Source organism: Pelobates fuscus, chromosome 3 (assembly GCF_036172605.1).
Source record: "Pelobates fuscus isolate aPelFus1 chromosome 3, aPelFus1.pri, whole genome shotgun sequence".
Taxonomy (NCBI): domain Eukaryota; kingdom Metazoa; phylum Chordata; class Amphibia; order Anura; family Pelobatidae; genus Pelobates; species Pelobates fuscus.
In genome coordinates, this window is record NC_086319.1 from 17,856,048 (window position 1) to 17,871,311 (window position 15,264).

Genomic DNA, 15,264 nt, shown 5'->3' on the forward strand with positions numbered 1-15,264 from the left:
TATCCTCTAAAGTGAGAATTCAAGGTGATCTCAAAGTGAATTTCAAATTTAAGGTAAAAAAAGCCGAACTGGAAACATTCTCTAAATCCCCTAAGCTTTCTGCTCACCTAGTCTGGCCTTACATTTGAAATCCACTTTGAATTCACTGTAAATCCATTCTTTAATAAATATCCGTGCTAGGTGTTCATGGTGCTAGCAGTGGCCTCTTACTTTTAGGGCCCTGCTCTATTTTTAAATTGGGAGAATGATTCGAAATAATCTTTGACAATATACTTGTTATATATCACGTGATCTGGCCGCTATTTCAACCAGCAGAATATGTCCCCAAATTTTGGAATAATTGTTACATCATCTGCGCAATTACACATTCTATCTTCCTCCATTCTAATTAAACTCATCCCTAGACTGAATGAATGGAACTAAGGGAGACAGCGGAAGTAGGCACTACAGTTAAGGCATAATGCTTCCTGTGCGTGACCTAGGGTTCTCCTAATAGTGAAAACCTCCACTCCTTGTCCCCTTCAATACTCTAAAACCACACCCCTACACAGTGACCCCTGCCCTTACATAATCCCTTAAACAAGGGGTAGGCAATCTTTGTCACTCCAGATTTTAAGGACTACATCTCCCTTAATACCCTTTTATCCATAGTGCTGTCAAAGCATCATGGGGGATGTAGTCCACAATGTCTGGAGTGCCGAAGGTTAGCTAGCTGTAAGTCTTAAACTAAGCCAAGTCCTAAAACAAACTCTACCACTTACCTTAAACATAACACTAACAGTAACGCTAACCTTAAACCCAACACTAACACTAAATGTATCTCTAACACTAACAATACTTCCCAACATTCTAAATGGACAAAGAGGGACACTTTCATTTAAGGGTTGTGAGTATTGGTGTGGCCAGTGGCGAGCTGTTCTGAGAAATTTTAGGTGAATTACTAATAATTTATAGGACTAAAAGGAGGGATTTGGACTTTAAATAGGGACTGTCCATTCTAAATAGGGACACTTGGCAGTTATGCACTTTCACCAATCATAACTTTACCTCCATGCTATCCCTAGCCAAAAGATATAATGTAATATAAAAGATACATAATATCTAAGTGTGTATTAGTGCAAATTATGCCATCTTGGTTTTCTGTAGACATCAATAAGACACGCAAGCTGTTGTTGTTAAAATATTTTCCGAATCTGATTGCATTATTTTCTGATAATATACATTTCACCAATATAAATCCTCTGTATATTTTTTCGGTTTATATAAACATGTACAGTTTAAGGAGTTTTGTAACACTCCACGCTGATTGCTTCACCCACGCCATAATCAATATCATCCGCTATTATTAAAACAAAGCAATTCAATGTAATGTCACTCACATGATTTTTCCCGATACAAAATGATTTATTAAGGCGCAGTTAGTCATCAAAACACTGTAGTCAACGTGTCAGCAGTCTGTTTTGATAAAGGTCACAGATGCAAATCCTGGGTGTATTCGCTACATGTCTTATTTCCACTGCTTGATTGACTGATAAGCTGACACTTTATTCATCCTTGCCACTAGTACTGCAAAGCAGGTTTAAAGAGTTAATCGTGGCAAGGAATTGATGGAAAGCAAATGCTACGAAGCCAGAGGTTCAGATAAAGATCTCCTATATGGACATGAACAGATTTCCTGAAATGAATAATTGTTGAAAAACAATTATAAATACAGCTGAAAACTCGTATGTTTCTTCTTTTAATTCCATCCAACAGCATTGTAACAAACCAACCGATTTTAGCCTCTTCACACTTTTGCGCTCAAACTCCAACTACTCCTGATACCATTTATTTCCCTTGTTCTATGTGTTTGGGCTGATGAATACTATAGCCACTGCTGCGACCCAGGAGTTTTTTTTTTTGTTGTAATTCTTTATTTTTGACGTGCATGAGGGTAACAAGCATTCTCGCTATGCCCCAACAGTAAAAGCGAGATAAGAATAAACAGTGAGGTTAACATTTGAGGCATATAGGCATTACTGTGCACATTTTTGTTTTTTTATGGAACAAGAGTGGTACACGTTTAAGTATCAAGTAATTAATGATAGTATAGGTAAATATACTAAATATACTAAATACATGCTAGCTTTGCACGACCACTGTTTTAGGTCACGATGGGGTCGACAGGCCTAAGATAGTAAAAATACCATGTTTTCATCGTGCATAGTGGTGATTATAGACAACTAAACATTGCCTGGCTAGCTAAGATTTACATAATAGACATAGGAGCTTAACTGCACTCGTTTTTGTTAAGTGATTAAGAGTGGCACTTTTAAAGGAGATTGCCTCTCCATCATGCTTTGCACACATTAGTAACTGTGGATTTCACATCAATACTTGCACTATTGCTAGTTAGTAAATGAAGGCATATTCAACTTAGCTTGATAGCAGGTAGTATCTGTGAGTTATTATTATTATTATTATTATTGCCATTTATATAGCGCCAATAGATTCCGTAGCGCTTTACAATATTATGAGAGGGGATTTAACCCCTTAAGGACCAAACTTCTGGAATAAAAGGGAATCATGACATGTCACACATGTCATGTGTCCTTAAGGGGTTAACTATAAATAGGACAATTACAAATAAACTTACAGGAACAATAGGTTGAAGAGGACCCTGCTCAATCGAGCTTACATTCTATAGGAGGTGGAGTGTAAAACACATTAGGACAGGAATTTGCAATCAAATAAGGTGGGCAGCCCTTTAGGAGAGGGCAAGAGACAGGTATGTGAGGTAGGGGTTAGTCTTGGAGGCCATAAGCTTTCCTAAAGAGATGGGTTTTAAGGCACTTCTTAAAAGATGCAAAACTAGGGGAGAGTCTGATGGCGGTAGGCAGGCTATTCCATAGGAAGGGAGCCGTCCGCGAGAAGTCCTGCAAGCGCGAGTTGGCCGTACGGGTGCGGACAACGGACAGGAGGTGGTCACGGGCAGAGTGGCGTTATAAAGTATGTCCTAATTAAATGAACATTAGTATGGTAAGAGCAGGAGAGATAACATATGCATATCAGTCAGATGTGAGCACACCGTGTTGGCTCTTGCAGGTAGCAGACCTGGAAGGTTGCAGAAAGAACTGGATTGCGTCCATTGTGACTTGGTAGGGATAGAGGTAAATAGGGCATTATCGGATTTTGGGTGCCGTAATTCTTGCCTGGGTGTTTAAAGTCCCAGTGGTCCGCTCATCCGATGCCTCTTGGTGGGAGGCCGCCATAGCTTGGTTGCCAAGGTCCAGCAAGCTTCTTGCGCACTACCCTGTGGTTCTGAGTGCCTGGTGCCTTGTCTGCTTCTCCTCTCCGCCGGGGATTAGTGATCCGCTGGTGCAATTGTGACTTTGTCTGCCTTTCATGTGCTGTGGTGCGGTGAGCCTTCCGTGGCTGACCTGTTCGACCTGGTCGGTTGCTGGAGATATGCAGGGTGTGACGGTACAATCCGTTACTCCGTCAAGTATTCCCTTCTTCCCATAAAAGAAAATCACCCAATATTCCACGAGTAGAAATATCCCTGGGATCGCCAAATAATCCACACATGAGCCAAAGCTTAATGCTGGAACAAGACTGACTTTTAATGACACACACTCTGCTTTTATGCAATTCTCCCCTGCAAGAGAGACGCCCACAGACAATTATGAATTACCCAATCACACAATGGTTACATCCCACACATCTCCTCCCCTCCTCCCCTTAGCCTGAGAGGTAACTCAATTATACATACAGTTTAAAACATACTTTTTACCTAACATTCATAACTCTAAAACCATACATCACATTCACATATTCACAATCAATCCATTCAGGGGAACAACATATTAAAAAATGGCATGAATCAGACCAGGGGTTCAAAAGTTAGTACAAGTATATTTTGGTCCCTGTCTGGCAGCATGGAAATCTGGTTTAAACAGGTTTTATAGAGGCCTCTATCCTGGAGACAATGGGGAAAGTAATCCAATTATCCAGGGCTAGAGGCAGACTCCATTGAGCACATGGTTGCAAAAAGACATAAAACACTTTAAAATACATAAAGTCACCTTTTACACATAACACGCAGACATTTCACATATCCCCAGATAGCTGGGATCTGAGCGCACAAAACTACCGAATAGCGCGCAGATCCTATTCACACAGTTCAATTGCCATGGAGCTAAAGTCTTTCCCATAGTCTTTCATTATATGAATGGGCTCCATGGCATAGCTATCTGGGGTATCACCGTTCACACAGGGCAAGTACCGAATGACCCCACTGTATTTAAAGGGCCAGGGCCAGAATGAGTGACATACACTCTGGTATGGCCGAATACTGTTTTTAAAGGGCCCAATCTCCCAGGGCCATAGTGCAAAGGCAGCAGGCGGGCAGCCAGGCTTCTCCAATGCAATGTGGCGAGATTGCTCTCATCACACAGGGTTTGTGATGTTTTGTGTTTTCTCCGCCGTGTATGGTATGTGGCAGAAGAGGGTACGGAGGCGGCTGTTCGGCGGGGGCGAAGTAAGTCTTCCCTCCAGCCCCAGGCCGGGATTAAGGCCGACGTCTTTAAACCACTGACCCGGGCTCCTCTATGGGCCGGGACTTTCCCATAGCGGGAGTAACAGGGGGATCTGGTGGTCTGTCGCCTTCTGTGGCGGTCCTCCTTCCGTCCGTGTGGATGACGTCTTCGGATCAAGCCCTTGGTGGCCCAGGTGGGCTAGCGTTAGGAAGTGCAGGCTTATTCGAGTGCGTTAGGCCCGAGGGAATTCTCTGCTCCCTCCGTCTCCCGCAGCCCCGTTCACAGACTCAGGGCTGGAGCGGTTTGGATAACAGGTGGTTCTCCAAAGTGGTCCATAGCCTTTGGAAGTGCTTATTCAGCCGCCTCAACATGCGGTCTGCAGAGCAGAGAGCTGGTGCGCGCTGCTTGTGTGCCGTCTCAGCAGGCAATGCGACAGTTGCCATTTTGGTTTGTCTTTCCTTGCTTGGTAATACCCTGTGCTGGGTCTGTATGTCGGTGCTGTGCCGCTTGATGTGTGCAGTCGAGTAGGGACAGGGATAACCCCCTCCGGTCCAGTTGGGGGGGTAGGAGATTGCTTGCTCTAGCTGGATACCAGGAAGCAGGGAGGTCGTCTGCCTCTCCCCAGTTTCGGTGTAGTAGGCCGCAGCAGTGTCTCTTCGGTCTCCCGTGCTTAATCAGTTTAGTAGAGTCTTAGGGTTAGACGCTTAGTCCCCTCTGGGCTCTTAGCTGCCCGTCGGTGGGGTGTAATCACGGTTTAGCTGGGGTTAAGGTCGCTTTTTTCGCATTTCTAGCAGGAGCTCCAGACACACATGTCTGCTCCTTTTGCCTGTCAGGCTCCGCCCCCGCTACCCAGGAGTTTTGTTGGCTTACGTGCAGGGCTTTAAGGAACGTTCCACTCTCCCCCCTCCAAAAAAAAAAGTCACTATTTAATACATATACCCCTAATGAACACATCCATATGTTTAATTATTCTTTTTTTTATTGTGGCTATATCTAAAACAGACCTTGTCTGCAGCCTTTGCAAGCTCCCCCCTTCTAGCCCTACCCAAACTTTCTGTGGCTGTCCAATCACAGAGGTTCCAATTCTGCTTCATTAGAAGGCTTTGCAAGGCAGGTGCTCTGGACAATTGCTGTCTTTTGAGTTTAGCTCAACTGAGCTAAACTACCAGGAATTAACAGGAACAGTTTTGTAATCGATAGCCGGGGGAGTGGGGGTGGGGGAGATAACAATGCTCATTTATAAAAGTGACAATTGCTGTTGAAATCACACTCTTCACACAAAAAGCATCTCAGCAAGCTAAAGTGATTTAGGGGTCTGGAGTGTGTCTTTAATTCTGTGTCTGTGTTTATGTGTTACATCCCCATGTAACAGTTCTGCTGCCAACCCTGTGTGTGCCCTATTTGTAGTTAATAAGTGTGTAAGGGTTTATACAAATACCCCTTTCTGTCTCGTTACAGATTTTGCAGTTAAGCTTCAAGCAGTTAACAGTTGCCCTTTAAATAAACATCCCATAAACCGTTAATCTGTAAATAGTAAGGGGACCCTAGTGATGACTTCACATGGAATCCCTGCAACACAGGTCTCAATATGGAGATTAAAAGCTCATCGCCATGGCAATATGATCATAGAGGGGCCTGATGAGTCTGTGTCTCTACAGCCCTCATGGCTCCCCGTCACACTGCTACAAGGGCAGGGATCCATGAATTCAAGTCCTAGCTTCTAGTATAAAACAATGACTCACATTCTGGTCATCTGATTTACAGACAGCTTGGAAAACCGCCCTTCCGCAACCCTTGATGTTCCCTTGCTCACACTTCATTTCCAAGGAAGCCACTCCCAAGATGACATACTGTCTCCCACCAGGCTCTACATTACCGGAGTTTGCTCGTCACATTCAAATCCATCCCAATATTTATATATGAGACTCCACCTTGCTAGCTACAATGTTTCACTTCCACCTCGCTGAACAAATTCCACTTCTTTTTAAAAGAATGGGTAGTATCTCTCACCAAGGAAATCGATCGTCATTCGTTAGTATGATCCCACATAGAAAATAAACATTCCAGTTTAAAACGCCAGGAGGGCATGCATACCTTGCAGGAGTGTCAATCCTCTAAATGAAAGTATAGATTGAAGATTAACCTTGTCTACCTATTGGTCTTTTGCTATGAAAACAGCAATCTATACACAATATGTTTGCTTTTAGTAAAATTGAAAAATATTGAAAGGTGGAAAAATATTCCAGTTAATGAAAGTTTAACCTTTCATGTGTGTTCCCAAGGGAAAAAAATAGAAGAGATCTTTCATTGTGACACTTAATATGAAACTCTTGACTCCAAAGTGACAGATTTTTTTTTTCTTTGCTGTTTCCCCATATATTAACTAATATATCCTTGAATGTTCTGTTTTTCCAAAAAGGTCTAGGTCCCAGGTCTACAGAATTTGGAAAATACACCTTGAGGCAGAGAATTCCAAAATGTATATTGTTCTTACTGTAGCGTACCCTTGCAATGCAGGTTGTGACATGATGTGACCGTTGGGATTGATATTTGGTAACTGGGAACAGATTGTAATGTGCAATTACATTAAACTTGTATAGGCTGAAAATGTGGCTCTTTCTAATTGAATTTGTTCAGATTTCTGAAATGGTTCTGAAGAATTTTGGTTAGAAAAAATGTTGTTCTGAAAATTTTGACCCAAACCAAAAGTGACTAGGAGAGCCCTAAAGTGAAGTGGAAAAAAGGTGTTTATAGTATTCCTTTAAAAAAAAATCTGTGGCTTGTAGCAGAAGGCACCGCAACCCGAAATCAACCAAAATGGCTGGTCTATTGTGCTATTCGGTTTATTCAGAATTCGGATACATTTATTTCGGAAATTTGGAAGGGCACCAAAGCAAATCTCCAAGTCTTATTTTTATAAGTAATCAAATTCACACAATGAATGCATTATATTGTGCAATAATGCACTGAGCAGCTTACGCAGTCATATTTAAATACAGAAGCCTGTGTGAATTTGGAAGTATGAGTTTCTTTAACATCTTGCCCAAAAGTTTCCATTTCTCTCTTTCATTTCGGCTTACAGAGCATTTCGAGAGCAGAACCTCCGGTATTTAAACATCTCCAGAATAACAAGCATTATAGTTACAAAAAAAATGAAAATAAAAGTACAGAGAACAAACAAGTTATCTTTATTATGCATTTGCAATTGAAAAGAAAAAGCACTCGAAAGATACCGAGCGAGAGCTTTGAAGAACACGGTAAACGATAGGCAGAGAACATAGACAATAACTGCGAAGGAAGATTAAACTCCATAGAATGCCTTACTCTTCTACTGAAGCCTGCTTACATCGAAAAGGTCTGTTTTCAATGGGCGATGAAAACCATTTGTCTGTACTCAGGCACTGAGCCATTTATTTACATATTTTTTTTTTTTAAAGGAATAATTTTAAATGAGCAGAAAATTATTAAAACAGGTTTGCATTTGCACAGTGTCAGATCAGGTTTTTCAGATGAATAATTTGGCAAAGTATGAGCTTAGAACTTATAAAAAAAATATGAGCGAAATTGCTAAGAAACTGTGTTAGAAAAAATAAAAAAACTGAACAATGCAGTAAATGTTACCCAACCATGTAGCTTAACAGATAATTTGCTTAAAATATACGTATGGCTTCTATCGCACTCCTGGAACATGTTTTTTGGCTTCATTATTGGACCAACATTCAAATGCATAGTTTGTATTGTTCGATGCTTTTATCTGCAGGTAAATTCTAAAACATTAGCATAAAATGTATTTAAAATATAGGATGCATAGCTACCAAATATTTGACAATATTTAAATATTTTAATTATTTCTGTTTAAAACATTAGCATAAAATTTATTTAAAATATAGCTACCAAATATTGGACAATACAGCAATTTTGTACACAGATTGATGCTCAATGAATCCTACAAAAAAATTCAAATTATACTAAAGTACTATACTTTTTTGATTAATCATTTATTCTTCATAGAAGTATAAGGGGATACAAACTTTTAGACTCTATGGAAGACATTTGCTCATTAAAAGGTGCTCCAAGTACCATGAAATTGGGCAGTTTATAATGTTTGGCGTAACTCTTTAAGTACAAAAAAATATATATATTGATGTTAAGAAATATTTACTAGTATTTATGTTACTGCACAGAAGTAATGTATTCATCAGATAGCTAGCTGGTAAATTCAGCCCCTAGCCAGCTCCTAATCAATAAATAAAAGTGTTTGCTGCACAGGACTAGTGGGAGTTTGAGAGCAGGGTTTAATTTTGTGTGTTTGTATTTGCTTATCTTACACAGTCATGTTACAGTGCTGTCACCCACCCCATGTGTTCCCTATTAAGGGTTTATAAGTGGGTAGGGGTTTAGAAATATATCCATCTCTGTCTTATTAGAGGATTTGCCTTTAGCTCAGGGAATTGATAGTGTAGGACTCACCCAAGAGGTTTTGCCTTGATGTGGCAGGTGAGCTTACACTTCAATGGCCACCGCAGTGAAACTAAAATAAATCTCCAGTTATTTAAATGTGCATATGGATTTTGGGACAGTGCACATGTAACTTTTTTTTTCTTTGGTTTTTAAAAGTTGTTCCCTACTTATCCAGCCTTACTCTAAAAAAATATTATTTACCATCTGATGTCTTCTTTCGTCTAAATCTTAATTTCTTCAGGCTCCAAAAAGGCCAACATAAAATACACAAAAACACTGAAAATAAATCAAATCCATGACGCAGTGAAAAGTAGATGCATCTTTGCCCAGGGTACTCTGGTTTATTGGGCTTTATTTAAATGGGGGAAGGGGTGGCTTGGAGACCCCACATCACTCTTGTGGTGGAGTGCTGGAAGGGGTGGAGTGTTTAGTAAGTAGTATTAGGATGCTACCCCATTTAAAAAAAATAGCCCCCCAGCAGCAACTGATGGGGACAAGGGTTTGGACAGTGATTTGTCCACTTCCACTATTTAAATTAAAAGTCCCCCACTCTACATACATGGGTGGGAGCACTGGAGGAAAAGGCCACACCTGTTATTTTACAGGACCCATCTCCATGAGATATGGCTATTCAATGGCTACCCTGTCGCTAGTTTTGTATATAAATAGTAGATATGCTCCAACCTGCCGAATGGACCACAGAGATTAACAACCAGCTGACATTCGGTAAACAAACTAAAATCTGAAACTAATATCGGATTAATTAAATGAATTGGTGGTCGAATTTCAAAAACACTGAAAAGAAAAAGATTAACTTAAAGGCACTGAAACATGGTATTCATTAGACCCCAGACAACTGCACACATTAAGTTGTTTTCTGAAAAGGCACTGACTTCCCTAGAACAGTGAAGATTCCTTCAATGCTGGTGAGAGCCTAACGAATGTGTTTTGAAAAATTTAGCTCAATATTAATATATCATATGACACTTGAAGAATAGGTCACTGAGTTAAATTTCCAGTTGATTAATGGATCATTAAGCAGTGCCATGTGAATTAATTGGGTTATAACCAAATTGTATATTTTGTATATTTGTATAACATTGTATATTGCGATTTATTCTGTGTGTCGAGACTACAGACAGGTTGGACATAGTTATAGTTTTTTACTATAACTTGTCCACACATAGATTTATTTAAAAGACCATCCCTTTACATTGTCATTCAAAACTGTGTACTTCCAGATATTTTTATATACCTTATTATACAAGGGTTGTGTCATGTATTTTGGCTTACATTGCAATGTTTAAAGGGTTACTCCAAGGACCATGACCACTGCAACAGATGTAATTCCATGTCCGACAGCATCACGGTGATGTCATCAGCCAGTTCAGGGCTGGCTATTGTCAATTCTGTGTAACTTTCATTGCATAGAATGACAGCCTTTGGTTGAGAGCGGTCAGCTGGTGCTCTGAGCCAAAGAATGGCAACAGCCATTGTCTCTAGCTTGTGAGGCTCTGCAGGAACAGGACGATCTTTACCGGACCACAAGGGAGCATCAAAGCATAGCAGAGCGCCAGATAATAGGGCAAACAGTTGTTAAATGGATTTCCCCTGTTTCTGGGGAACTGGTTAAGGGCACTCAGCAGGCAGTAGCATGTATGGTGAGTGGAGAAACCCTTTAACTTTTACCAACTGTTCTTGAAACATTTCGGTACATTCTAGTAATATTTACTCTGCTGCTTCTGTAAAAGGAACGCTATATTGTGAAGAATACAACAAAGATTTCCTAACACTATAGTGACCTGTTCAATGTTAAGGTGCCTGGCTCTAATTCTTTGAGTTTAAAAGGGTGAGTTTCCTTACCTCTTCTCCCTCGCTACGCTATGCTGCTCTTTCCATGCCTCCAAGGCTGAGATCATCAGTATTGATGATCTCAGCCAATCCAATGCATAAGAAAGCATTTGGAAGCAAGCTGCGCATGCACGGCAAAATGCAACGCTGTGCGAATCAGCATCTATTCCTAGAGGTGCATTGAATTAGCGCATATCTATGGGGAACATTTAGCGTCTCCATGCAGAAGTCCTTCTAGTGGATTTCAGATTGACAGAAACCAGAATTGTTACTAGGCAGTAATGCAAACTCTGTGTTTACATTGCTAAGACAGCAGTGACAGGCTATGGGCACCAGGACCACCACATTAAGTTGTAGTCATTCTGGTGACTGTAGTGTTCCTTTTTTATGTATAACGACGCAAGAATAAAAATAACACAATATTATGGAATCAGAAATAGTAATATTTAGATCTGCACTTCTGTTAGCACAAAAGAAAAGGTAACAACTCCCTTAAAATGCTGAGTGAGTTATTCATCTGTACGTTAATAAAATAAACGCTGAATTCCCTGAATTATTTTGATCAGATGTCTGCTTTGACAGCGTCAAGTTTTCACACCATTTAGAGTTTAGTATTGTATGAGTTCTGTCTGAAATTGGCACATTTAGAACTCACGTTTACTTTTAAAATGTAGGGTCCGTAAGGGGCTCATTCAATAAAACTGACATTTTTTTAGAACGTACATCACACACTAGTAAGCGGATCTTCCACCTGTGTCAGCACACTAGACCGTGTATAGTAAAAAATTGGAAATCCTCGCTCCAAAGCCAAAATATTAAGACTTTTTTTGTAAAATGATAAATCATTTTAGAACTTCATCCAAAAATACTAAATCATATGAAAACATTTTCCAAAAATATTAAATCAAGGAGAATATTGGGGTGTGTGGTGTCTGGGGGGTGTTGATTATGTTTTCCAGTTCCTGTATATATGAACCAATTTCACTGTGAATTCTCTACAATTCCCGGTTTAGTTAATAAACACTGAAGAAGTGTGATTTTTTAGGCCATAATATATATATATATATATATATATATATATATATATATATATCTTTGTAAGTATTCATGTATGTGATCTCCAATTAAACAATAAAAAGATACTTATGTTCTTTCTCTGGGATATCCAGTGCCCTAGGCGTTTCTAGAATTGAAGCTTTTTGCTATTAAAAGCATATAATTACGCCTACCCTGGGTATATGCTACATTTGTTATCTAATAGAGTTGCCACCGCCGGTTGACCTACACACATTTGTCCATGATTATCCCGTGTCACTGAGTTAATGTAGGGCATAAACATCCTGCTCTAACAAAGCGTTCTAAAGTTATCGCAGTCTGTTCTAGGGCTGAATATGTAAGATCTTTGCAATCACTTTAGATTAATGATAACACACTCAAGCAGGAGACACTCGGTTCTGATTACAGTCGTGGGGTGTTAGCCACTTGTACGCAGAATCCACGCAAGGTTCCGTAACACTGCTCAGTGTCAGCTTCTAGAATTAATTCTAATTTAAAGTGATCTGTCACACAATCTTGGCTTAAACTATCGAATAGCTGTGTTTCACATATAAACCAGCACATATAACATTTTATAACATGTATTCATCAGCCACGGTGATTTACATGAATTTTAGGGGCTGTATGCCGCACTCCCTTTTAGCATTGCATACAGCTCATGTGTCAGTCTAGGACCATAAAATATACTCACATAGCATTAACAGAGGGGAGATCCAGATATCGATTGACACCTAGGACTCCCTAGTGCAAGCATAGGCAACCTTCGGCACGCCAGATGTTTTGGACTACACCTCCCATGATGCTTTGCCAGCATTATGGGTGTAGGAGCATTATGGGGGATGTAGACCACAACAGCTGGAGTGCCGAAGGTTGCCTATCCCTTCCCTAGTGTAAGCAGGGATTTAACCCTGCTCATACCAAAACTGCAAGACGTTCCATGTCCGCCTAACGCCGTTAAAGCCTACTGTATTTATGATGGCATAGAATCTCCTAATATTGTTTTTATAAAAGTGTATTCTTATCCTCTATAAGCCTGACCCATATTCTTCTTCTTCAAAAAAAAAATACAAAACAGGAATTGACAGTGCGAATGGTGCCAAATGTTGAATTTATTCCGCCATACGACTGACCTGCCAAATTCTCCTCGTTATCCACTATTTGGAATAAAATGAGTATCATTAAAATTGATGATCTTTTGATTTGTATCATTTTAGAATTTGTGTTTAAGAAACTTTAGCTAGTAGTTTAAAGAAACAATATAAGTATATTTATTTTTAGGAATAAAAAGCAAATACCTCTTATTATTGTTTATTTCTGAAATGATTTCCATATTTACTCACAGGGTTATTCAATAAAGTGAGAATTCAAAGTGAGTTTGATGTGTAACGTTGCCAACTTGATCAGCTTTATTGACCTTAAATTGAAATTTTCTTTGAATTCGCTTTGAATTCCTGAACATTTTTCATTAAAAAGTTTTGGTGATAGTCTTGGCCTAAATACTAAGTGTTGCTTATCACCTTATTATAAATCACCATTTACTGAACATGCCTCAAGGTCTGTCCACAGAAAGCTGTAGAAATATGCCAGGAGCGAGTTACAGATTATCTTTTTAATATCATATGAAGAAGGTAAAACATGACAGAAGCAGAAGAGGTTCATTTTGAAAATGTATCTGTTCCTCAGTTGGATGTTGTAAATATTTTCACGTAAATCTGTTTTTCCGCCCATTTTAAAGTATTGATTTTGACATTTCGACACCTGTTCTGCATTTGCGCGTTTGGAATCTTGGAACTCGGCGATGGGTTCATTCAAATACACTTTACTTCTCAAATCCATTACAAAAAAAAATAAAAAAACTTGGCCATAACTGCTCTTTACTTTTCGAATTCGCTCTGGTAAGTGAATTAGGCAGATGGGTCCACTTTCAATGAGGAAATGTGAACTGTTTTAATCGACAGAATCCTCTTTCGTCCTGTCCAACGTCTCAGCTGCATGTATGCGATGACAAGTCATTACCCAGATAGAATCATTTTAAGTTTTTCGACAGTGGAAATCTTCCCAGAATCCATTACTGCTTGATTAAATTACCCAGATTTCGGCGTGTGAAGGTTTTGTTCTGCAGCATGTAATCCGCAAGAGTAACTAATCATATCATATTGATTTAGATGCTGCTAGAATGGGAAATCTAATTGTCATAGTATGAAAGCTTCTCGGGGAATCTGTGCTAATGATTGCATTTGTAATCCCATTTGCAGGTGAAAGTTCTGAAATGGACGCGTGGTATGAATTGCAAATTTCACCTTGCGAAATAACGTATGTTCGAGCTACGTTATAGATAGAAAACCTTCAGCATCACACAGGTAGCTTAATATTCTTTAAGTGTCCATTTGGCTATTGCACTCACAGTCAGCAAACGTATCTGGAAGGTGATTAGATTTTTGTAGGAAAAAAAAAAAAAGAGGAAAATCATTGATTTGACCTTCACGTGAAGTCAAGTCTTTGCACTTGCTGAGGGGTAAACTCGCAAAGCTTTGATCTGTGCGTTTGCAATCTGCATTGCTTATTTCCAATGTAAGATAACAAAAATCTTAAAAAAGAAACAGTTGGCTTTCATTGCCTACAAACAGGCATTTTATCTTTTCTTCGGCTGATGCGGTTCGGAACTTTGTTGCTGTCAAAAGTCAAGAGTATTCAGCAATATTCAATAATGTTCAGTTGCTTGGCAAAAACAACCTTATCTGTCTTTTGGTTTTCATATTTTAACTAAAATGTAAATGAATTCAAATAATGTCTATCTCAGGGTACTGGCATATCATTAACTATATTTTATGTGAACATGCCAGTAAAATGATTTAAGTTATTGACGAGGCAGTAAGTTTGGGGTAGTTTGAAAAAAACACTGTTTTGGCAAATTTATGAATAAATAAGTGTGAAAGGAAAAAAATTCCAATTCATCTATTTTTCATTCTTGCCCATAATTTCCTGAATATTTTATTTTACCCAAAGTTACTTTTCATTGACCTTTTTTTAGCATTTGTGTCTGTTTTTAGTTTATTTTTGTGTTTATCTGCAAGATGCAGCCATATAATAACCAGAATAATAATTAAGTCCTGTATTTCCAAGCTTCTTCCAGGCGCAAGCAATGATTTTAAAATACCGTATGTAATTGTCATAGGAAATCATGGAGTCCCATTTAACATAAAGAGTCTATTGCTGTGCTGATGCTCCCCTGTGAGGTGAACAGTCTGTCCTCAGTTGGGCATTGAGTAATTTAGATCCTAACTTTTTTATAGGCCCAAAAGCAATGCTCAAAGCAACATCCAGTTGCGTAACTACGGTGGTTGCAGGTGTCGTGGCTGCAACTGGGCCTGGTACTCCA